Source organism: Arachis hypogaea, chromosome 19, assembly GCF_003086295.3.
Source record: "Arachis hypogaea cultivar Tifrunner chromosome 19, arahy.Tifrunner.gnm2.J5K5, whole genome shotgun sequence".
NCBI classification, from domain to species: domain Eukaryota; kingdom Viridiplantae; phylum Streptophyta; class Magnoliopsida; order Fabales; family Fabaceae; genus Arachis; species Arachis hypogaea.
In genome coordinates, this window is record NC_092054.1 from 90,294,445 (window position 1) to 90,320,313 (window position 25,869).

Below are 25,869 nucleotides of genomic sequence, written 5' to 3' on the forward strand. Positions count from 1 at the left end.
AGATTCCTATCAGAACTCCGGGATAGCTAAGATGGGCATCAGAGAACCGGAAAGTCTAAACCTTGTCTGTGTATTCCGAGTAGGATTCTGGGATTGGATGACTGTGACGAACTTCAAACTCGCGAGTGCTGGGCGTAGTGACAGACGCAAAAGGATAGTAATCCTATTCCGGTACAACTGAGAACCTGCAGATGATTAGCCGTGGGTGACAGCGCACCTGGACCCTTTTCACTAGAAGGATGGATGGTAGCCATTGACAACGGTGATCCACCTACACACAGCTTGCCATAGAAGGATGTGCGTGTGTGAATCAGAAGACAGAGGAAAGCAGAGATTCAGAAGACAAAGCATCTCCAAAACTCCAACATATTCTTCATTACTGCATAAGAAGTAACCTTTAACCCATACTCTCTTGTTTATTCGCACTTCAACTGATAAATAAAATTAACTTCCTGACTAAGAATTGCAAGATAACCATAGATTGCTTCAAACCAACAATCTCCGTGGGATTCGACCCTTACTCGCGTAAGGTATTACTTGGATGACCCAGTGCACTTGCTGGTTAGTGGTACGAGTTGTGAAAAGTGTGATTCACAATTCGTGCACCAAGTTTTTGGCGCCGTTGCCGGGGATTGTTTGAGTTTGAATAACTGACGGTTTATTTTGTTGCTTAGATTAGGAAAATTTTTCTTTTTGGTTTAGAGTCTCTTATTATTGTTCTTGGTTACAAATATTCTTCTTCAAAACAAGTGTTACATTTACTGCCCAATTGGCTAGAGCGTTGGTCTAAGTCCGTGGCAGTTTGGTACACTCTTTTTAAAATCTTTTTCAAAAAAATAATATTTTCTCTATTAAATTTGTGCCAAACTTTAAGTTTGGTGTTTTCTTGTTGATTTCCCTTTGATTTTCGAAAATTTTATTTGGTTTTCTAAAAATTTTAAGTTTGGTGTTCCTTGGTGTTTTCTCTCCAAAATTTTTGAAAACTAGGAGCATTAGATCAAAAAATTTTAAATCTTGTGCTATTTTATTGTTTTTCTCTTTCCTCACTAAATTCAAAAATATCTTTTCTCTCTATTTATAAAACAAATTTTTGAAAATTATTTTCTAAAAATTCATATTTTTTAAAAATTTAAAATCTTTTCCAAATCATACCTTTTTCAAAACTTCCTAACCACTTTCTCTCTCCTCAATTTTTTCGAAAATATTCACCTATTTTTTCTTTTTATTTTTTATTTTATTTATTTTCTAAATAAGTAAATAAATAAATAAATAAAAATAAATTTTTTATTTGACATCATCTCCCTTTCTCCATCATGGATCTAAGCGGAAATGAACAGTCCAGGAGGACTCTGGGGTCATATTCTAACCCCTCTACTGCTTCATATGGGAGTAGCATCTGCATACCTTCCATTGGAGTCAGTAGCTTTGAGTTGAATCCTCAGCTCATTATCATGGTGCAGCAAAGTTGCCAGTATTCCGGTCTTCCACAGGAAGAATCTACAGAGTTTCTGGCACAGTTTCTACAGATTGCTGACACAGTAGATGATAAAGAAATAGATCAGGATGTCTACAGACTATTACTGTTTCCATTTGCTGTAAAAGATCAAGCTAAGAGGTGGTTGAATAACCAACCTAAGGCCAGCATAAGGACATGGAAACAGCTGACAGAAAAATTCCTGAATCAATACTTTCCCCCAAAACGGATGACACAGCTAAGGCTGGACATCCAAGGCTTTAAACAAGGAGATAGTGAATCTCTTTATGATGCCTGGGAGAGATACAGAGAGATGCTACGAAAATGCCCCTCTGAAATATTTTCAGAGTGGGTTCAGTTAGACATCTTCTATTATGGGCTTGCAGAAGGAGCTCAGATGTCTCTAGATTTCTCAGCTGGTGGATCTATCCACATGAGAAAGACAATTGAAGAGGCTCAAGAGCTCATTGATACAGTTGCCAGGAATCAGCATCTGTACCTAAGCAGTGACCCTTTCATGAAAGAAGAGGTTAAGACAGTAACTGCGGAACTCAGTCCTGTAAAACAAGCTGCTGAATTCAATCAGCAATTGGACTTTCTAACAAAGCAGTTAGCCGAATTCAAAGATAGACTACAAGAGACAAGGATGGCTAATATACATATGGAAGAACAGTTTAAGCAAACAAAGCAGCAGCTGTCAAGGCAAATAACAGAAGAATGCCAAGCAGTTCAATTAAGAAGTGGGAAAACATTAAATACCCCACCTCAAGGCAGCAAAAAGCTAAGAAATGAGAAAACCACCCAAAATTCACCTGAGGACAGTAAGAGCCCAGGGAAAAGTAATTCTGGAACTAAAACGCCAGAAATTTGGTGGAAGGCTGGCGCTGAACGCCCAGACCATGCTCAGGACTGGCGTTCAATGCCAGAAACAAGGCAGGACTGGCGTTCAACGCCAGAAATAGGCAAGGATCTGGCGTTGAACGCCCAAAATGGGCACAGTTCTGGCGTTCAGACGCCAGGAACAGACAAGGAGCTGGCATCCAATTTCATTCCAGCTTCTAACCCTGGCACTCAATTGCCAGTGAGGGATCAGACACACACAAATGCTGATAACAACCCCTCTAAAAAGGCTTCTTCAACCACTTCTGTAGGCAATAAACCTGCAGCAACTAAGGTTGAGGAATATAAAGCCAAGATACCTTATCCTCAAAAACTTCGGAAAGAGGAGCAGGATAAGCAATTTGCTCGCTTTGCAGATTACATCAGGACTCTTGAAATAAAGATTCCATTCCCAGAAGCACTTGAGCAAATACCTTCTTATGCCAAGTTCATGAAAGAGATCTTGAGTCATAAAAAGGATTGGAGAGAAACAGAAAGAGTTCTCCTCACTGAAGAATGCAGTGTAGTCATTCTGAAGAGCTTTTCTGAAAAGCTTAAAGACCCTGGGAGTTTTCTGATACCATGCATATTATATGGTAATTGCACCAAGACAGCTTTATGCGATCTTGGGGCAAGCATCAACCTAATACCTGCATCCACTATCAGAAAGCTTGGTTTAACTGAAGAAGTTAAACCAACCCGGATATGTCTCCAACTTGCTGATGGCTCCACTAAATACCCATCAGGCGTGATTGAAGACATGATTGTCAGGGTTGGGCCATTCGCCTTTCCCACTGACTTCGTTGTGCTGGAAATGGAGGAGCACAAGAGTGCTACTCTCATTCTAGGAAGACCCTTCCTAGCAACTGGACGATCCCTCATTGATGTCCAACAGGGGGAAATAACCCTGAGAGTCAATGATGATGAGTTTAAGTTGAACGCTGTCAAAGCCATGCAGCATCCAGACACATCAACAGACTGCATGAAAGTTGATCTTATTGACTCCTTGGTAGAAGAGATCAACATGGCTGAGAGTCTCAAATCGGAGTTGGAAGACATCTTTAAAGAAGTTCAGCCTGATTTGGAGGATTCAGAGGACATGAAAGAGCCTCTGAAATCTCTTCTGGAAGAGAAAAAACCTCCTAAACCCGAGCTCAAGCCATTACCACCATCCTTGAAATATGCATTTCTGGGAGAAGGTGACACTTTTCCAGTGATCATAAGCTCTGCTTTAAATCCACAGGAAGAGGAAGCACTTATTCAAGTGCTAAGGACACACAAGACAGCTCTTGGGTGGTCCATAGGTGACCTTAAGGGCATAAGCCCAGCTAGATGCATGCACAAAATCTTATTGGAGGATAATGCTAAACCAGTGGTTCAACCACAGAGACGGCTAAATCCAGCCATGAAGGAAGTGGTGCAGAAAGAGGTCACCAAATTACTAGAGGCTGGGATTATTTATCCTATTTCTGATAGCCCCTGGGTGAGCCATGTCCAAGTCGTCCCAAAAAAAGGAGGCATGACAGTGATTCATAAGGAAAAAAATGAACTGGTTCCTACAAGAACAGTTACAGGGTGGCGCATGTGTATTGACTACAGAAGGCTCAATACAGCCACCAGAAAGGATCATTTTCCTTTACCATTCATAGACCAGATGCTAGAAAGACTAGCAGGTCATGATTATTACTGCTTTTTGGACAGCTACTCAGGCTATAACCAGATTGCAGTAGATCCTCAGGATCAAGAGAAAACAGCATTCACATGTCCATCTGGAGTGTTTGCTTATAGAAGGATGCCATTTGGGCTGTGTAATGCACCTGCAACCTTTCAGAGATGCATGCTCTCTATTTTCTCTGATATGGTGGAAAAATTTCTGGAAGTCTTCATGGATGACTTCTCAGTATATGGAGACTCATTCAGCTCCTGTCTTGATCACCTAAAACTTGTTTTGAAAAGATGCCAAGAGACCAACCTAGTTTTAAACTGGGAAAAATGTCACTTCATGGTGACTGAAGGGATTGTTCTTGGGATTAAAATTTCAAACAAGGGAATAGAGGTGGATCAAGCAAAAATAGAGGTAATTGAAAAATTACCACCACCTGCCAATGTTAAGGCAATCAGAAGCTTTCTGGGGCATGCAGGATTCTATAGGAGGTTTATAAAGGATTTTTCAAAAATCGCAAAACCTCTAAGCAATCTGCTAGCTGCTGACACGCCATTTGTGTTTGACACAGAGTGCCTGCAGGCGTTTGAAACGCTGAAAGCTAAGCTGGTCGCAGCACCAATTATTTCTGCACCAGACTGGACATTACCATTTGAGCTAATGTGTGATGCCAGTGATCACGCCATTGGTGCAGTGTTGGGACAGAGGCATGACAAGCTTCTGCACGTCATTTATTACGCTAGTCGCGTTCTAAATGATGCCCAGAAAAATTACACAACCACAGAAAAAGAATTACTTGCAGTGGTTTACGCTATTGACAAGTTCAGATCGTACTTAATAGGATCAAAAGTAATTGTGTATACTGATCATGCTACTCTTAAATATCTACTCACAAAGCAGGATTTAAAACCCAGGCTCATCAGATGGGTGTTGCTTCTGCAAGAGTTTGATATAGAAATAAGAGACAGAAAAGGGACAGAGAACCAAGTGGCTGATCATCTGTCTCGGATAGAGCCAGTAGAAGGGACGCCCCTCCCCTCTCTTGAGATCTCTGAGACTTTTCCGGATGAGCATTTATTTGCCATTCAGGAAACACCATGGTTTGCCGATATTGCAAACTATAAAGCTGCAAGGTTCATACCCAAGGAGTACAACAGGATACAAAAGAAGAAATTAATTACTGATGCAAAGTACTACTTGTGGGATGAACCCTATCTCTTTAAGAGATGTGTAGACGGAATAATCCGTAGGTGTGTGCCTAGAGAAGAAGCACGGAGGATCCTGTGGCATTGCCATGGATCTCAATATGGAGGCCATTTCGGAGGTGAGCGAACAGCCACCAAGGTCCTCCAATGTGGCTTCTATTGGCCCACACTCTATAAAGATTCTCGAGAGTTTGTACGTAACTGTGACAGTTGCCAAAGAGCTGGTAATCTGCCTCATGGTTACGCCATGCCTCAACAAGGAATCTTGGAAATTGAGTTGTTTGATGTATGGGGAATTGACTTCATGGGACCTTTCCCACCATCATACTCAAACACTTATATTCTGGTGGCAGTTGACTATGTATCAAAATGGGTTGAGGCCATTGCCACACCCACCAATGATACTAAAACAGTGCTGAAGTTCCTCCAGAAACATATCTTTAGCAGGTTTGGTGTCCCTAGAGTACTAATCAGTGATGGGGACACTCACTTCTGTAATAAACAGCTTTACTCTGCCATGGTTCGGTATGGAATTCGCCATAAGGTGGCTACTCCATATCATCCACAAACTAATGGGCAAGCTGAAGTCTCTAACAGAGAATTAAAGAGAATCCTTGAACGGACAGTAAGTACCCGTAGAAAGGATTGGGCACGGAGCTTGGATGATGCTCTATGGGCTTACAGAACAGCATTCAAGACCCCTATAGGGACCTCTCCATACCAACTTGTGTATGGTAAGGCATGTCACCTGCCCGTGGAACTGGAACATAAAGCCTACTGGGCAACCAGATTCTTAAACTTTGATGACAAATTAGCAGGAGAAAAAAGATTGCTCCAGCTAAATGAGCTAGAGGAATTCAGATTCACAGCTTTCGAAAATGCCAAGCTTTATAAAGAAAAATAAAAAAAAGTGGCATGACAGAAAGTTGTCATCTAGAATCTTTGAGCCAGGACAGAAGGTTCTGCTGTTCAACTCTAGACTCAGGCTATTCCCCGGGAAATTGAAATCTCGGTGGAGGGGACCATACGTGATTACAAGTGTATCACCATATGGTTATGTGGAGCTTTAAGATATTGATTCTGATAAGAGGTTCATTGTTAATGGACAGAGAATCAAGCACTATCTTGAAGGCAACATTGAGCAAGAGTGCTCAAGGCTGAAGCTAGACTAAAAGCTCAGCAAGGTCCAGCTAAAGACAATAAAGAAGCGCTTGCTGGGAGGCAACCCAGCCATGGGGCATCAATCCTCTAAGCATTTTGCCCTATTTTTTATTTTTATTTTTATTTGTTTATATAAAGTTTACTGACACTAAGGTAAAGAATCAATTGCATAAATTCACAGGGTTACAGAAGGAATCTGCATTCAAAATAGAGATAAAGAGCTCACTGGCAAGAAAACGCCAGTGAAAGTCCATTTTGGGCGTTTAGCGCCCAAAAGGGGCATCCAGTGGGCGCTGAACGCCAGTAAAGATAGCTATCTGGCGTTCAACGCCAGAAAAGGGCAACAACTGGGCGTTGAACGCCCAGGAGATCAGCAATTGGGCGTTGAACGCCCAAAACAGGCAGTGTTTGGGCGTTCAAACGCCAAGATAGTGGGGAGGAGGTGAAAATCATTCTTAATTCATGATTTCTTGCATAAACATGTTAAGAACCCTGATTTCTAAAACCCCTAATTTCTAAAAACCCTACCTTAAAAATATCAAATGTATCTTAATCCATAAGCACCAAGCCTCTTTGCAAATTCAATCCAACTCTTTTCAAATCCCTTTTTTAAAACAAATCTATCTTTTCAACTCATCAATATCTTTTTCAAAATCTCCACATTATCTTTTTCAAAATCTAGATTTATATTTTTCAAAAATTTTCATATCTTTTCAATTTTAAACTATATCCTCTCCTATCATATCTTCTATCTTATCTTTTCCAAATCAATCTTTTTATCATATCTTTTCAAAATTTTCGAACCCACCCCCCATCCCTTTATATATGGGTTCGGCCTCCACCCTCCTCCATCAACAATTGCACCTAGCTCTCCTTCTATCCCTCTCCTTTCTTTTCTTTTGCTTGAGGACAAGCAAACCTCTAAGTTTGGTGTGTTTATCCGCGATCACTAAGATCATGGCTCCTAAAGGAAAACAACCCACTCCAAGAGGCAAGAAAGAGAGCGTTCCAAAACCACTTTGGAATCAAGGAAAGTTCTTATCTAAAGAACATTCAGACCATTATAACAAAATAATGGGTCTGAGATCAGTGATCCTGGAAGTTAGATTCGATCTGAAAGAAGATGAATATCCGGAGATCCAGCAGCAAATTCAAATCAGGAACTGGGAAGTCCTAGCTAATCCTGAAACGAAAGTAGGGAGGAACATGGTTCAGGAGTTCTATGCTAATATGTGGCAAACTGACAAGCAGAAACTATCTGGGACTGCTTTCTATGACTATCGGACCGTGGTCAGAGGAAAGATTGTTCATACCCACCCTGACAGGATCAGGGAGATCTTAAAGCTACCTCAGCTGAAAGATGATCCAGACTCCTTCAACAGGAGAATGATGAGAACAGACAAGGGCCTGGATAAGATTCTAGAGGACATATGTATCCCTGGAGCCAGGTGGACCACCAACACAAAGGGTGTCCCAAATCAACTCAAGAGAGAAGATCTCAAACCAGTCGCCAGAGGATGGCTGGACTTCATTGGGCATTCTCTGTTGCCCACTAGCAACCATTCTGAAGTCACTGTTAAAAGAGCAGTGATGATCCATTGCATCATGATGGGAAAAGAAGTGGAAGTTCATCAGCTAATCTCAGCTGAACTCTACAAAATTGCTAACAAAAATTCTAAAGAAGCCAGGTTGGCTTATCCAAGCGTGATTTCTCTGCTCTGCAAGAACGCTGGAGTAAGGATGGGAATAACTGAGTATATCTCAGTTGAGAAACCAATCACCAAAGCATCAATGGAAAAACAACTAGCACAGGATGATCCCACCAAGAAGAAAACACAGGAATTTCTCCCAGAAATCCCTCAATCTGAATACTGGGAGTATCTTGAGATGTCTGTTACCAAGATACGGGAAGCTATGGAACAAATAATAAAAGAACAGAAGGAACACAGTCAAATTCTTACCTATATGTTTAAAGAACAAGAGGAGCAAGGGCGTGACTTAAGGGAATTGAAGCGCCAGAAGTTATCTCTTGAAGGACCAAGCACCCCACGGATCAGAGGAACATCCACTTCCCAGAATAAAGATTGTTAAATTCCAATTTCTGCTTTAACTCTGTGATAGTGTCATTATAGAAGTTCACCTTAGGAGTCATATAGTAGTAATTAGTATCTATTTTGATTTTATCTCCAATTAAGCCATAGTTTATTTTTCTCATCATCAGCAAACATGAATAAAATAGTAGATCTTTTGAATAAGAGGCAATAAAATTTTGAGTTTTAATAAGAGAAATTCTAATTAGTTACATGTGATGGCAATACTTTCTGTCTTCTGAATGAATGCTTGAACAGTGCATATGTCTTTTGAATTTGTTGTTTAAGACTGTTAAATATGTTGGCTCTTGAAAGAATGATGAACATGAGACATGTTATTGATAATCTGAAAAATCATAAAAATGATTCTTGAAGCAAGAAAAAGCAGCAAAAAAAAAAGCCAACAACCCTTAAAACCAAAAGGCAAGGGTAATAAAAAGGATCCCAAGGCTTTGAGCATCAGTGGTTAGGAGGGCCTAGGGGAATAGAATCCTGGCCTAAGCGGCTAAACCAAGCTGTCCCTAACCATGTGCTTGTGGCGTGAAGGTGTCAAGTGAAAACTTGAGACTGAGCGGTTAAAGTCAAGGTCCAAAGCAGAAAAAAGAGTGTGCTTAAGAACTCTGGAAACCTCTAATTGGGGACTTTAGCAAAGCTGAGTCACAATCTAAAAGGTTCACCCAATTATGTGTCTGTGGCATTTATGTATCCGGTAGTAATACTGGAAAACAAAGTGCTTAGGGCCACGGCCAAGACTCATGAAATAGCTGTATTCAAGAATCATCATACTGAAATAGGAGAATTAATAACACTATCTAAAGTCTAAGTTCCTATAGATGCCAATCACTCTGAGCTTCAATGGATAAAGTGAGATGCCAAAACTGTTCGGAAGCAAAAAGCTACTAGTCCCGCTCATCTAATTAGAATCTGAGCTTCACTCAAAACTCTGAGATATTATTGCTTCTCAACCTGTTAGTCTTCTATTTTATTTGTCTAGTTGCTTGAGGACAAGCAACAGTTTAAGTTTGGTGTTGTGATGAGCGGATATTTTATACGCTTTTTGGGGTTAATTTCATATAGTTTTTAGTATGTTTTAGTGAGTTTTTAGTTTGTTTCCATTAGTTTTTAGGAAAAATTCATATTTTTGGACTTTACTATGAGTTGTGTGTTTTTCTGTAATTTCAGGTATTTTTCTGGCTGAAATTGAGGGAGCTGAGCAAAAATCTGATTCAGGCTGAAAAAGGACTGCTGATGCTGTTGGATTCTGACCTCCCTGCACTCAAAGTGAATTTTCTGGAACTACAGAACTCGAAATGGCACGCTTCTAATTGAGTTGGAAAGTAGACATCCAGAGCTTTCCAGCAATATATAATAGTCAATACTTTGCTCAAGGATAGATGACGTAAACTGGCGTTCAACGCCAGTTCTCTGCCCAATTCTAGCGTCCAGCGCCAGAAAAGGATTAAAAGTTGGAGTTCAACGCCAGAAATGGATCCAAACCTGGCATTGAATGCCGAAAACAGCCTTATGCACGTGAATTGTTTAAGTCTCAGTCCCAGCACACACCAAGTGGGCCCCAGAAGTGGATCTCTGCACCTTCTGTCATAGTCTACTCACTTTTTGTAAACCTAGGCTACTAGTTTAGTATTTAAACAACTTTTAGAAACTTATTTTGCATCTCATGACATTTTAGATCTGAACTTTGTACTCTTTGACGGCATGAGTCTCTAAACCCCATTGTTGGGGGTGAGGAGCTTTGCTGTGTCTCAATGAATTAATGCAAGTATTTCTGTTTTCCATTCAAACATGCGTGTTCCTATCTAAGATATCCATTCGCACCTAACTATGGAGAAGGTGATGATCAGTGACACTCATCACCTTCCTCAATCCATGAACGTGTGTCTGACAATCACCTCCGTTCTACATCAGATTGAATGAATATCTCTTAGATTCCTTAATCAGAATCTCCGTGGTATAAGCTAGATTGATGGCGGCATTCATGAGAATCCGGAAAGTCTAAACCTTGTCTGTGGTATTCCGAGTAGGATTCTGGGATTGGATGACTGTGACGAACTTCAAACTCGCGAGTGCTGGGCGTAGTGACAGACGCAAAAGGATAGTAAATCCTATTCCGGTACAACTGAGAACCTGCAGATGATTAGCCGTGCGGTGACAGCGCACCTTGACCCTTTTCACTGGAAGGATGGATGGTAGCCATTGACAACGGTGATCCACCTACACACAGCTTGCCATAGAAGGACGTGCGTGCGTGAATCAGAAGACAGAGGAAAGCAGAGATTCAGAAGACAAAGCATCTCCAAAACTCCAACATATTCTCCATTACTGCATAACAAGTAACCTTTAACCTATACTCTCTTGTTTATTCGCACTTCAACTGATAAATAAAATTGACTTCCTGACTAAGAATTGCAAGATAACCATAGATTGCTTCAAACTAACAATCTCCGTGGGATTCGACCCTTACTCACGTAAGGTATTACTTGGACGACCCAGTGCACTTGCTGGTTAGTGGTACGAGTTGTGAAAAGTGTAATTCACAATTCGTGCACCAGTAGTTTCATGCATTTCCTTAGAAAATAAGCTAGTTTTGGGTAGATATTCACTTACATCTTGATTCAAGCATACATTGTGCACTTTACATGATTTCATGAGGATTTTGCATGAATTTAATGACAAATTGGATGTTGTATTTCCCATGACTTGGACTAGAACTTTGATGCACTCTATTGCTTGATTTCAGGACAAAGGAAGCAAGGAAGAACCACGTTAACAGCCACGTTAATCTAATTAACGTAACTCCTAACGTGGAATGGGAGTAACTTGCAAAGTTAATGAGAAAAGTAATCGCTAATAACGCTCTCGAAGCCATCATTGCCCACGTTAAGAGTCACGTTAACTAAGTTAACGTGAACTCTAACGTGGAGGAAAGGAAATGGAGCCAACGTTAGTGACACTTACCTTTGTCACTAACGTTGGACCAAGCTCATAAGTGGCCACGTTAAGAGCCACATTAACTTAGTTAACGTGGCCTCTAACGTTAAGAAGTAAAGGGGAAGCCAACGTTAGTGACATTCAACTTTGTCACTAATGTTGGCCAAGTCACAATAAGCCACGTTAACTTCCACATTAACCTAGTTAACGTGGAAGCTAACGTGAAGAAAGTAGGTGATCGACAACGTTAGTGACACCAAACATTGTCACTAACGTTGGGATTAACCCACACAAGCTCCAATAAGCCACGTTAACTCCCATGTTAACCTAGTTAACGTGGAAGCTAACGTGAAGAAGGAAGGTGATCGCCAACGTTAGTGACACCTAACATTGTCACTAACATTGGAAGGAGCCCACACAAGCCACAATGAGCCACGTTAACTCCCACGTTAACTTAGTTAACGTGGAAGCTAACGTGAGGAGGAGAGATGATGAGCCAACGTTAGTAACATTCACCTTTGAAACTAACGTTGGAGATGGCTAGCACAGGCACGTTAAAGGACACGTTAACCTAGTTAACGTGGACTCTAACGTGGGAGCTAGGGGCACATTGGAACGTTAGTGACAAAAGTAAGTGTCACTAACGTTCTCGAAGGTTGGCAAGCCTACGTTAAGGAGCCACATTAACTAAGTTAACGTGGACTCTAACGTAGGGAAGGAGGAGGCTTCTCAACGTTATTGGGAAAGGTAAGTCCCAATAACGTGTACGAAGGACAAAGAGGCAACGTTAGTGGCAACGTTTGTGCCACTAACATTGAGGTTAACGTGGCTCTTACTTGGGTGAGGAACGTTAGTGAAAAAGGTGATTGTCACAAACGTTCTCGAACCCATATTTTCACTGAACGTTAACACCACTAATGTCCTGAGCTAAAGTCTCTGCCCACTTCACACTTTCTCTCTGCAAGTAAAACTAAGCCCAATGAAGAAGATAACTGCATCGAACTCAAGATCCAAAGGCCCATACCCAAGACTTGAAGAGCCCACTAGAAGATTAGAAGAGTAGTATATATAGGAGTAGCTTTGAATTATTTTGGGAGTTGGAAATTATAGGGAGCCTCTTGGCATAGAACTACTCTCTGTATTTTACTTTCTCTGCACTTCTAGTTTCATCATGTATTCTCCATCTTTGTTTTCATTTTCCAGAGCTATGAACAACTAAACCCCTTTCATTGGGTTAGGGAGCTCTGTTGTAATTTGATGGATCAATACTAGTTTTCATTATTCTTCTTCTATCTTTTCTCTTGATTTAACTTGAAAGCTTTCGACCTTCATCCAATTGGGTAGTTATCTTAGAAAAGAAGCTATTCAAACTTGGATCTCTTCTGAACCTTGAAAGAGGAATGAAGAGATCGTGCTAGAAATGCTTTCTCATGCTGGACCAAATTGGGTTTGGATGGATATGTGACTATAATCCTCTCAACACTTGATTTGGGAAATGCATGTGGTATAATCAGTGACCATACTTCATCTCTTCTCATGAGCAATTGACCAAGGAATTGGCTATTGATCAAGATTTGAGAGATTGAATTACAAGGAATTGTAATTCAATCACTTAAGATTGCCAAGGAGATCAATGAGTGCATTGATTGAGGAAGAGATGAAAATGAAATTGATCCGGAGAATGCAACATCTCCTGAGCCCAATGAACTCCCCATTTCTGATCTTACCCATTCTCTTTAATTTCTGTCATTTACTTTTATGAGCAATTACCCCATTCCCATTTAAGATTCTGCAATTTACTTTCCGTCATCTACATTCAGCTCTTTATTTCTTTTGCAACTTCTTTACTTTTTGGTCAAGAGAGTGTTTGAGATTTAGATTTGCTTTCTATTTCGGTTACTTCACTGAATTTGTCAATTTCTCTTTAGGATTTCATAGTTGAGTTAAGCTTTCTCGCTGTTTTACTTCAATTTATATTTTCTAGTTCAATTTGAATCCCAATACCCAAATCCTTTTATTCTTGATGCAATTTAAGTTTCTTGTCAATTTAGATTCAGCAATTTAAGTTTCTTGCACTTTAAGTTTCAGTTATTTACATTTCTTGCAATTTAAGTTTCAGCTCTTTTACTTTCTTGCACTTTAAGTTTCTGCAATTTACTTCTTCTGCACTTTAAGATTTTGTCAATTTACCTTCTCCCTTTTAGTTTCTTGCAATTTTACTTCTGGTAATCAAGTTTCACTTAAATCATCAAATATTCACTTAACTAAATTCATCACCTAACTAAAGTTGCTCAATCCATCAATCCCTGTGGGATCGACCTCACTCATGTGAGTTATTACTACTTGATGCGACCCGGTACACTTGCCGGTGAGTTTGTGTGGAATCGTTTTTCCCTCATCAATAACTTGGAAAAGCTCTTTACTTGAACAACAGCTTGAAAATATATTCTCCTAAATTTCTAATTATCTACATTTAACGGGATACATGACATATAATCCTCTTATATTCGGGTAATTAGGATTTCTGTGGCATATAACTAGAATTGAACTTCACCCTCTAATTGGAATTAATTGACCAAGGAATTGGTAGTTGATGAAAGTTAGAGGAGACTAAAAAGGTCTAAGGAATTAGGGTTTAGTCACATATGGTTTGCCATGAATTAAATCTTGCATGATTAAAATAGTTAGTAAGAAAAGTCAATCAGGAAAATAGATAACTCTGAAGTCTTAACTATTTCTCCATATATTATTCTCAACTTATTTACTGCCTGCCTTCTGATATTTTGAATCTACTATTTAATGCTTTTGAACTCTCAAACACTATTTTCTGTTTGTCTGACTAAGCCAATCACTCAATCATTGTTTCTTGATCCATCAATCCTCGTGGGATCGACCGTCACTCAGCTGAGGTATTACTTGGTACGACACGGTGCACTTGCCGGTTAGTTTGTGGTTATAAATTCTGCACCATGTTTTTGGCGCCGTTGCTGGGGATTGATTGTGATTGACAACTACTCGTTGTTTGATTTCTTAGATTAGATCATTTTTCTTTTAATTAGTTTTATTTTAGTATTATTATTTTTTATTTCTTGATGCCAGGGCATCTTGGCCAGTTTCACTGACTTTTTCTTTACTGTTTTTAGGGTGGTTTCATGCATTTCTTTAGGAAATAAGCTAGTTTTGGGTAGATATTCATCTACACCTTGATTCAAGCATACATTGTGCATTTTACATTATTTCATGAGAATTTTGCATGAATTTAGTGACAAATTGTATGTTGCATTACCCATGACTTGGACTAGAACTTTGATGCACTCTGTTGTTTGATTTCAGGACCAAAGGAAGCAAGGAAAGGGAGGTAACTTGCAAGGTTAATGAGAAAAGTGATTGCCAATAACACTCTCAAAGCCATCATTGCCCACGTTAAGAGTCACGTGAACTAAGTTAACGTGCACTCTAATGTGGAGAAGGGAAGTTGAGCCAACGTTAGTGACACTTAACATTGTCACTAACGTTGGCAAACACTCATGAGTGGCCACATTAGAGCCCACGTTAACCTAGTTAACGTGGCCTCTAACGTTAAAGGGGGAAGAGAAGCCAACGTTAGTGACATTCAACATTGTCACTAACGTTGGCCTAAGGATGCAACACACCACGTTAACTACCACGTTAACTTGGTTAACGTGGGAGCTAACGTGAGAAGTGAGAGTTGTCGACAACGTTAGTGACACTCAACATTGTCACTAACGTTGGAAGCAACCACACAACCCCCCAAGGAGCCACGTTAACATCCACGTTAACTTAACATCCACGTTAACTAAGTTAACGTGGAAGCTAACGATGAGGAATGAATGATGAGCCAACGTTAGTGACACTCAACATTGTCACTAACGTTGGGATGGCTAAGAATGGCCACGTTAGAAGCCACGTTAACATAGTTAACATGGACTCTAATGTGAGATCTAGGGGCACATTGGAACGTTAGTGAAAATGTTAAGTGTCACTAACGTTCTCGAAGTTTGGCAAGGCCACGTTAGAAGCCACGTTAACCTAGTTAACGTGGGCTTTAACGTGAAGCAAATAGGGGCACACTGGAACTCTCAACCCTTTAATTCTAGCATTTACTTTTCTGTTATTTACATTCCCGCCATTTTATTTTCTGCAACTCTCAACCCAAATTCTGGATTCACTCAACTAGAACATTCTTCTAATTAAAGTTGCTTGATCAATCAATCCCTGTGGGATTCGACCTCACTCTATTGTGAGTTTTTACTTGACGACAAATTTGGTACACTTACCGAAAGGAGATTTGTTGAGAGACAAGTTTTTCGTGCATCAAGTTTATGGCGCCGTTACCGGGGATTGATTGTGCATCAACAATGATTAAATTGGAAGATCACTAGATTGAGCATTTTTATTTTTGTGAATTTCATTTTCTGTTTGAGTGATTTACTTTTTGTTTTCGTTAAACTTCTTCCCTTCCCCCTCTACTCTTTTGTTTTGCTTTGTTATTTTCAATTCTGTTTGCTAACCCACTAACTGTTTGATATATTGCATCACCCACAACTAACAGTAATTCTGACACAAATACTTTCTGCATCTATCTTTTCTTGCTTGCACTTGATGGTTGTATGACAGGAAGAAGAAGCGGGGCTTCAACTTCCTTCGATTCTGAACCTGAGAGGACCTTCCTTAGATTAAGGAGGGAGGCAAGAGGAAAGAAAGTGGTTGGTGCTGAGGAAGAAGAGCAATTCTTTGAAACAAACATGGAAGACAACATGGAAAACCATCATGAAGAAGAGGATCACAACCATGGGGGAGGAGGTAGAGCAAATCATGCTCGGGAGGATAGAAGAGTTTTGGGCTCTTACATCAATCCAAACCCAGGCAATTGTGGAAGTAGCATCCAAAAGCCAACAATCCATGCCAACAACTTTGAACTTAAACCACAGCTCATCACCCTTATTCAGAACAACTGCTCGTTTGGAGGAGGTGTTCAAGAAGACCCCAATCAACATTTGACCACCTTCCTGAGAATACGTGACACAGTGAAGTCTAATGGTGTTCACCCTGACGCCTATAGATTGATCCTATTTCCATTCTCACTTAGGGACAAAGCAGCCAAGTGGCTGGAATCCTTCCCAAGGGAAAGCTTGACAACTTGGGAAGACGTGGTGAACAAATTTTTAGCAAGATTTTACCCTCCTCAACGAATCAATAGGCTGAGAGCTGAGGTCCAAACTTTCAGGCAACAAGATGGTGAGACTCTATATGAAGCATGGGAGAGGTTCAAGGACTTAACAAGGAGGTGTCCACCTGACATGTTCAACGAATGGGTGCAGCTGCACATTTTCTATGAAGGACTCTCTTATGAGTCAAATGAGTCAAAGAAGGCCGTAGACCATTCATCCGGAGGATCTTTGAACAAGAAGAAGACTATCGAGAAAGCCATATATGTTATTGAAACAGTAGCAGAGAACGACTACTTCTATGCTTCCGAAAGAGGGAACACAAGAGGAGTAATGGAGCTAAATAATGTAGATGCTCTGTTGGCCCAAAACAAGCTCATTACCCAGCAGCTGGCTGACCTCACCAAGAAGATGGAGATAAACCAAGTAGTAGCAATCTCCACTTCATCAACAACCCAAGAAAGAGTGAATGTAGAAGCAGAGGGGAGTCAGGAGCAAGCCAACTACATTGGGAATTCACCGAGGAAAAACTATGATCCATACTCCAAGACCTACAACCCTGGATGGAGAAACCACCCAAACTTTGGGTGGGGAAGTGAGCAAGATCAAAACCAAGATCAGAGACGTTACAACTCCAACAACAATGCAGCTCACCAGCAATTCACATAGAGGACATCTCAACACCCCCACAACAACACTTCTCCACACGCCTATCAAAACCAAAACAGCACATCTGCTCCGAATCACTCATCAATTGATGACAAGCTCTCTAAGATTGAAGCCTTACTTGAAGAAATATGCCAAAAGATTCAAGAAGAAAAGGTGTTCAAAGAGGAGGTGCGAGCCAATATTAAGAACCAGGGAGAGACCATCAGGAAGCTGGAATTTCAGGTGAGATATTTAGCTGAGAAGATTCCCAAACCTACTGATAGCTTCCCAAGTGACACGGAGAAAAACCCCAAAGGAGAAGCAAAGAAAGTAAGATGGGAAGATTGCAAAATGGTCACTGCGAGTGATCAAGAGACTGAAGACAAGCAAGGCAAACTTTGCAAACAACTTGAAGACAACTCAACAAAGGAGGAGGATAGAGATCGCCAAGAACCAGAAATCTCACAACAAGAGCTGCTGAAGCTCTATGCACCCTTCCCTCAACTGCTCAATAGTGCTGTGGGAAAAAGAATATACTCAAGGTTCCTAGACTTGTTTGCATCTCTGCATGTGAACATACCATTCATCAAGGCAATTCAACAAATGCCTGCATTCATCAAGTATATGAAGGAACTTCTTCCCAGGAAAAGCTCACTCAAAGGAGGCCAGACTATAGTGATGAACAAGGAATGTGGTGTCCTTATTCAACCTGAGTTGCCTACAAAAAGAAGAGATCCAGGGAGTTTTCACATCCCTTGTGCCATAGGTGAAACTATGTTCGATAGAGCACTATGTGATTTGGGGGCCAGCATCAACTTACTGCCCTTATCCCTAGCAAAGAGGCTACAGATCAATGAGATAATACCCACAGATGTAATCATCAGACTGGCTGACAAAACTCAAAAGCAAGCAATAGGAGTGGTGGAAAATGTGTTGCTAAAAGTTGGGAAATACTTTCTCCCAACAGACTTTGTCATCCTGGACATGGAAGAGAGTCACACTCATCCAATCATATTGGGAAGACCATTCCTAGCTACGGCCAGAGCACTTATCGATGTAGAGAAAGGGGAGCTAATATTGAGAATCCATGATGAACGACTCAGCTTCAATGTTTTCAAACTTTCACAAGAAACAGATCAAGAGGACAAGGAACTAAGCACAAATGATAATGAGACACTGAAGGAGGAAACAAGCACTGAAGCACAGCCAGTTCATTCTGAGATCCCCTTAATAGATAAACAAGGAAAACAGCAATTGCCACAGCTCAAGAAAAAGTTGGAGGAACCTAAACCTCTAGAGGCAGGTGAAGACAGCATCACAACTCCTTGGAAAAAAGAGGTCACCAAGGGGAAGGCAACCTCAAAAGAAACAAAGAAGAAGGTACCAAGGAGATGGAAGAACAAGAAGATCCCTACGGAAGACTTCTCTCCAGGGGATAGAGTTGTCTCAACTTACTTCCTAGATATTCCCCCTAATCTCCCCACTGTACCATCTCAGTTACCCAAGGTCTTCACTATCAACAGAGTTCTTTCCCTGGAACATGTGGAGATCATTGATCCAACCAATGGATATAAGTCCACAGCAAGAGGGGAGGACTTTAAGCACTACCAACCACCCTGATGAAGGAAAAACGTCAAGCTAGTGATGCTAAAGAAGCGCTTCATGGGAGGCAACCCATGTTTTATATGTTTTTAAAATAATGAATAAATCAATGTTTATGAATTTCAACCCAAACTTGACAAACACTTGGTGAAATTTTTATCATGCAGTATATAGTGAAGAACAAGTTTAGTGTTCAAAGCAAACCAAGATGCATGCTAGTCTTGGGAGCTTTGAACAAAACTTTTCATCACATTACTTCAAACTAAGTTTGGTGTCACCCCATGGTGCCACCAAGATGCATATAAGGACCCACCAATAGTTAGTTAGTTAGTTGGAATTCATAAATAAACAAACTTTTTTTCTTCTATTTATTATTCTAGCCGTAGAGTTTAATTTCTATGATATTAATTTCCTTATTTTAAATCTTTATAGGAAAGGAAAAGAAGCATAAAAAGGGGATTGATTGGACAATTAAATGGGGAAGAGTTCGCCACTTAATGAAGAGCACTACACACATGTCTCAAGAGGGAACGCATGGGGAAACGCTGCCATGCAACATTGGAGAAAGAAGACCCTTGAAGACCGAACCAATCACTCTCATTAAGTGATGATCCTTGTCCCTCCTTCATACACAACCCCAACCGTCCATCAAGCAACAATCCTTGCAATCCACACCTTCCACCCACTCATGATCTCCCTATATAAGTGAACCTTAGTGCATGATCATTCCTCACACTCAAATTCGCACTCTCCACACTTCATACTTTCGGCTTGCTCAAACCCCTTCATCACACTCTGTCCTAGCCAACCTATTCCTCATCTCTCCGTATCCTCCAATCTCCATCTCAAAACAGCAACTCAATTCATGGCATCATCAAGCTCAAAGAGGCAAAAGAGGAAAGAACCCATGGAGAGTGTTCCTTTCGATGAGAAGAAATTCAAAACTGCCTTTCATGAACGTGAATTCGAACGGATAAGGGCGAGAAAGATATTGCCAGAGTTAATCTTCCAAATCAATGCAGATGAGTCACCATAAATTCTGGAGAAAATCGAACAGAAGGGGTGGCAATTGCTCACAAGTCCAGAGGGGAAGATCAATGGAAACCTCATCAAAGAATTTTATGCGAATGTAGTAAGAGAGGATAAAACCAAGGCCCCAACCTTCAAAAGTTACGTAAGAGGAAAAGAGGTGGACTTCAGCCCAAATGCCATAACAAGAGTTCTTCACCTGAAATCACCTCGTTTTGATGAGGAAAGTTATCAGGCAAGGATGAGTAGAAGCCCTGATAATAATGAGCTCTCAGAGATAGTGGCAGACATTTATGTTATAGCAGCTGACTGGGAGAGGTACACAGATGGGAGACCCAAGTTCATCAAGAGAGGAGACCTGAGCCCTGAAGCCAAGGGGTGGTTTGAACTTGTGAGGAGGTCCATTCTACCAACTGCAAATAATTCAGAGGTAAACATCAATCGAGCTACTATGGTGCATTGCTTAATACAAGGTGGGGAAATCAATGTGAATGAGCTCATCGCCGAAGGGATTCAAGATTCGGCTGAGAAGGTTGATTCAGGTGCCAGGCTTTGGTACCCCAGCACCATTCTCCGCTTATGCAATAAGGCCAAGGTAGTATTTGAGGACAGCAATCCAGACTGGGTGAACCCAGGGAGGCCAGTTACACTCGAGCGATTGGTTTATACTACACCTGCTCAACAACAAAGAAGACCACAAATAGGAAAAGCAAAAGCAAAAGAAAGAGCTCACCAAGAGGAACCTCATCAGGAAGAATATCAACAAGGAGAGTATTCTGATCCAGCCAACTTGAACATGAGTCACCTTCTAAGAGCCATTGAGGATTTGGGGATGAGACATATGGAAGGACAAGAGCAAATACTGAACCTTCAAACCAACTGGCTGAGCCAACAGGAAGCATGGCAAAAACAACAAATGGAGCAGCAGCAGGAACACTACTCCAGGCTCACTCAAGCCATCAACCAAGTGAATGAGAGGCAAGAGCTTCAAGAGAAGCACTTGCAAGAACTCAACCAGCGGCAGATAGCCCAAATGAAAACTTTCAATGAGTTCAGTGTACTCAATGAAGGAAGGCAACTACATAGGGAGGAGTTCTATGTGAACACTCAAGCCAAGTTGAACTACATGACTAGTAATATGCATCAGCTACACTATGCCATCCCTACATATGATGAGGTCCAAAAAGATTTTGTAGAACAAGAAGAGAGGAAGGTGAAACAGCAAAAGGAGACACTCAAGAAGAAGATGGAAGATGGTGGTTTCTGGAAGAAGCTGCTTGGAAAAGGCAAAGGAAGTGGGAGCACAAGCACTCAAGAGAGACACAATGAGGATAAACAAGGATGGGAGCATGGGCATCCACATGAATGAAAGGTGGTGGAGTTCTTTTTAGTCCATCGTTTTCTATGCTTTAAAATAAGGAAGATCTTGTATGAAATAGAACCTGCTTCCATGTTATGCTTAAACTTTTTAAATTCTGTCTTTTAAGTTTTCTTTCTGAATAGGTCCATGATTTCTGGATTAAATGTCACTGCATCTGTCCCTTATTTACTTATAAGCTTGTCCATTTTTAATCAAATGAAGAAGAGAATGTTTATGTTTTTTTTAAAGACCAGAATAGAGTTCATAATGTGGAAGTGCATTCATGAATCTTTGGGGTAGTCATAAGTTAGCTAAGTTGGTTCAACCACAAGGCTAGGAGGACAACTATCTATCCTGAATACTTGACTTTGGACATACCCATGAGACTAAGTTAATAACAAGATCCTAATAAGAGAAAAGGGAAAGAACAATGGAAGTGAAAAACAAAAGAAAAAGAGTAAGCAATAAGGCTAGGCACCAATGGTTTGGACCTTGAGACAAGTGTCTGTGGTGCTCCTGTGTGAGGGATCTACCTGGATAAATAAGCTCTCAGGGGTGCTTTATCACTTGGTAACTTGGATTAACTAACCCGGGATTATCAGCTGAAAATCCACTATCAAGAGTAACCCTCACTGCAGAGCATTTAGTAACCCAAAGAGGTGCTGGATACCAAGGTCTCAAGAAAAGAAAATAAATAAACTATATGCCTGTGGTGTGTATGTATGGGGGAGAGACTTGAGGGAGTAAGTCCTTAGGGGTGCTTCAACACCTAGCACCTTGAACCAACTGGTTCGGGAGTGTTGGCTGAAAATTTATCTTAAAGAGTTGCCCCCTTACAGAGCACTTAGCCTAAATAACACAAATAACCCTTGAAATAACAATAAAAGGATCAATGAATAAAAGTTTCATGGGATATAAACAAAGTAAGTGTTTAGGGACATGATGAAAGTCTGAAAGCCAGTAATGGAATGAACCTAAGTTGCTATGTATGAAACCACCATAAAATCAGTAACATGACTTCCACAAGAATGACTCATTCCTCTGGATATTCCATTCATCATTCTATTGTTCCAGTACTTGCTTAGGGACAAGCAATCTTTAAGTTTGGTGTTGTGATGCTAGGGCATCTTGGCCAGTTTCACTGACCTTTTCTTTACTGTTTTTAGGGTAGTTTCATTCATTTCTTTAGGAAATAAGCTAGTTTTGGGTAGATATTCACCTACACCTTGATTCAAGCATACATTGTGCATTTTACATTATTTCATGAGGATTTTGCATGAATTTAGTGACAAATTGTATGCTGCATTACCCATGACTTGGACTAGAACTTTGATGCACTCTGTTGCTTGATTTCAGGACCAAAGGAAGCAAGGAAAGGGAGGTAACTTGCAAGGTTAATGAGAAAAGTGATTGCCAATAACACTCTCAAAGCCATCATTGCCCACGTTAAGAGTCACGTGAACTAAGTTAACGTGCACTCTAACGTGGAGAAGGGAAGTTGAGCCAACGTTAGTGACACTTAACATTGTCACTAACGTTGGCAAACACTCATTAGTGGCCACGTTAGAGCCCACGTTAACCTAGTTAACGTGGCCTCTAACGTTAAAGGGGGAAGAGAAGCCAACGTTAGTTACATTCAACATTGTCACTAACGTTGGCCTAAGGATGCAACACACCACGTTAACTTGGTTAACGTGGGAGCTAACGTGAGAAGTGAGAGTTGTCGACAACGTTACTGACACTCAACATTGTCACTAACGTTGGAAGCAACCACACAACCCCCCAAGGAGCCACGTTAACCTCCACGTTAACTTAGTTAACGTGGAAGCTAACGATGAGGAATGAATGATGAGCCAACGTTAGTGACACTCAAAATTGTCACTAACATTGGGATGGCTAAGAATGGCCACGTTAGAAGCCACGTTAGCCTAGTTAACGTGGACTCTAACGTGAGATCTAGCGGCACATTGGAACGTTAGTGAAAATGTTAAGTGTCACTAACGTTCTCGAAGTTTGGCAAGGCCACGTTAGAAGCCATGTTAACCTAGTTAACGTGGGCTTTAACATGAAGCAAATAGGGGCACACTGGAACGTTAGTGACAATGTTGAGTGTCACTAACGTTCTCGAACTTATACTTTCACTAAATGTTAACACCCCTAACGCCCTGAGCTAAAGTCTCTGCCCACTTAGCACTTTCTCTATGCAAGTAAAGCCAAGCCCAAATGAAGAAAAGAACTGCTTCAAACTCAAGATCCAAAGGCCCAAGACTTGAAGAGCAAACTAGAAGCTAAGAAGAGTAGTATATATAGGAGTAGGTTTGAATTGAAAGGGAGTTCTGAAAGTTGGAAAAAGAGAATTACTCTCTGTATTTGACTTTTCTCTGCAATTTCTAGTTCTATGATGTATTCTCCATCTTTATTTTCATTTTCAAGAGCTATGAACAACTAAACCCCTTTCATTGGGTTAGGGAGCTCTGTTGTAATTTGATGGATCAATACTAATTTTCATTATTCTTCTTCTATCTTTTCTCTTGATTTTACTTGAAAGCTTTCGATCTTCATCCCATTGAGTAGTTATCTTGGAGGAGAAGCTATTCAAACTTGGATCTCTTTTGAACCTTGAAAGAGTAATGAAGAGATCAAGCTAGAAATGCTTTCTCATGCTGGACCAAATTGGGTTTGGATGGGTATGTGACTATAACCCTCTCAATATTTGATTTGGGAAATGCATGTGGTATAATCAGTGACCATACTTCATCTCTTCTCATGAGCAATTGACCAAGGAATTGGCTATTGATCAAGATTTGAGAAATTGAATTGCAAGAAATTGTAATTCAATCACTTAAGATTGCCAAGGAGATCAATGAGTGCATTGATTGAGGAAGAGATGAAAATGAACTTGATCCGGAGAATTGCAACATCTCCTAAGCCCAATGAACTCCCCATCTCTGATCTTACCCATTCTCTTTAATTTCTGCCATTTACTTTTATGAGCAAATCCCCCATTCCCATTTACAATTCTGCAATTTATTTTCAGTCATTTACTTCCAGTCCTTTAATTCTAGCATTTACTTTTCTGTTATTTACATTCCCGCCATTTTATTTTCTGCAACTCTCAACCCAAATTATGGATTCACTCAACTAGAACATTCTTCTAATTAAAGTTGCTTGATCAATCAATCCCTGTGGGATTCGACCTCACTCTATTGTGAGTTTTTACTTGACGACAAATTTGGTACACTTGCCGAAAGGAGATTTGTTGAGAGACAAGTTTTCCGTGCATCATTTCTTTATTTGTTTATTTTTATTCCCATAATTTTTTTTCTTTTCTTCTTTCTTTCTTTCTTTCATTCGTACCCCCCTCCCCTGCTGTTTCATTTTATTTCTCTTTTCTTTTATTATTTGGTTTTCGTAAACAAAAAAATTAATAAAAAAAATAATTTAATACTAATATTTTTCTTAATTTCTGAAATTAAGTTTGCTGTTCCCTAGTTAGTCTTATTTTAATTTTTCTTATTTAATTTGCCTAATAATTTCGAACTTTTTGGTCTTAATTTTAATAATATTTTTCGAATTTTAGTGTTTATTTTATTCAATATTTTTTTATTTTATCTCTTTACACAGGTTACCTCACTGGGAATTCTCTGCACTCTGACGCAGAGAGTTCTATCTTTTCTTATCTTCTGTCTGTTTATGTGCAGGAACAGAGACACGGAACCTCTTTTAGACTTTGAACCTGATCCTAAACCTGAAAGGACTTTCAGGCGGCGTTTGCAACAAGCAAGACTTTACAAGGCTGCAGAATCCACTATGGATCATAATAATGATGTTGATGCCAACATGGCAAATCCGAATGGGAATGAGCAACCTAGGAGAGTGTTCGGCTCTTACTCTGCTCCTACAGCAGATCTTTATGGAGAAAGCATTGTGGGGCCTCCTATAGCTGCGAACAACTTTGAGTTGAAGCCACAATTGGTCACCCTAGTGCAACAAAACTGCCAGTATCATGGTCTTTCCCAAGAAGACCCAAATAAATTTATTTCTAATTTTCTGCAGATTTGTGATACTGTGAAGACAAATGGAGTGAGCCCTGAGGTGTACAAACTCATGCTCTTTTCGTTTGCTCTGAGGGATAGAGCAAAGCTATGGCTAGATTCCCAACCCAATGAGAGTTTGGATACTTGGGACAAGGTTGTTACTGAGTTTCTTACTAAAATTTTCCACCAAAGAAGCTGACTAAGCTTAGGGTGGAGGTTCAGACTTTCAGGCAGAAGGATGGTGAAACTCTTTATGAAGCTTGGGAGAGATACAAGCTACTGACTAGGCAATGCCCTCCGGACATGTTCTCCAAATAGACCCAACTAGATATCTTTTATAAAGGCTTGGGTGAAATGTCCAAGATGTGCTTAGATAATTCTGCAGGTGGTTCATTGCACAAGAAGAAGACACCAGAGGAGACTATTGAGCTTAATGAATTGGTTGCTTGCAACCAATATTTATACTCATCTAACAGGAATCCTGTGAACTTTGAGGCTTCTCAGAAGAAGGGTGTTATGGAAGTAGAAGCTCTTAATGCTATTCTTGCTCAGAACAAGCTTATGTCTCAGCAAATAAATCTAC

General features: G+C 40.3%; 2 non-coding genes across 2 annotated transcripts; both read right to left on the reverse strand.

The window, feature by feature from the left end:
• Positions 1-16,640: 16,640 nt before the first annotated feature.
• On the reverse strand, positions 16,641-16,744 carry LOC112781954 (small nucleolar RNA R71). Its single transcript, XR_003192699.1, has one exon. It is a non-coding gene; the product is annotated as a small nucleolar RNA R71 (small nucleolar RNA).
• Positions 16,745-25,487: 8,743 nt separating this feature from the next.
• On the reverse strand, positions 25,488-25,594 carry LOC112781514 (small nucleolar RNA R71). Its single transcript, XR_003192289.1, has one exon. It is a non-coding gene; the product is annotated as a small nucleolar RNA R71 (small nucleolar RNA).
• Between the last annotated feature and the right edge of the window lie 275 nt (positions 25,595-25,869).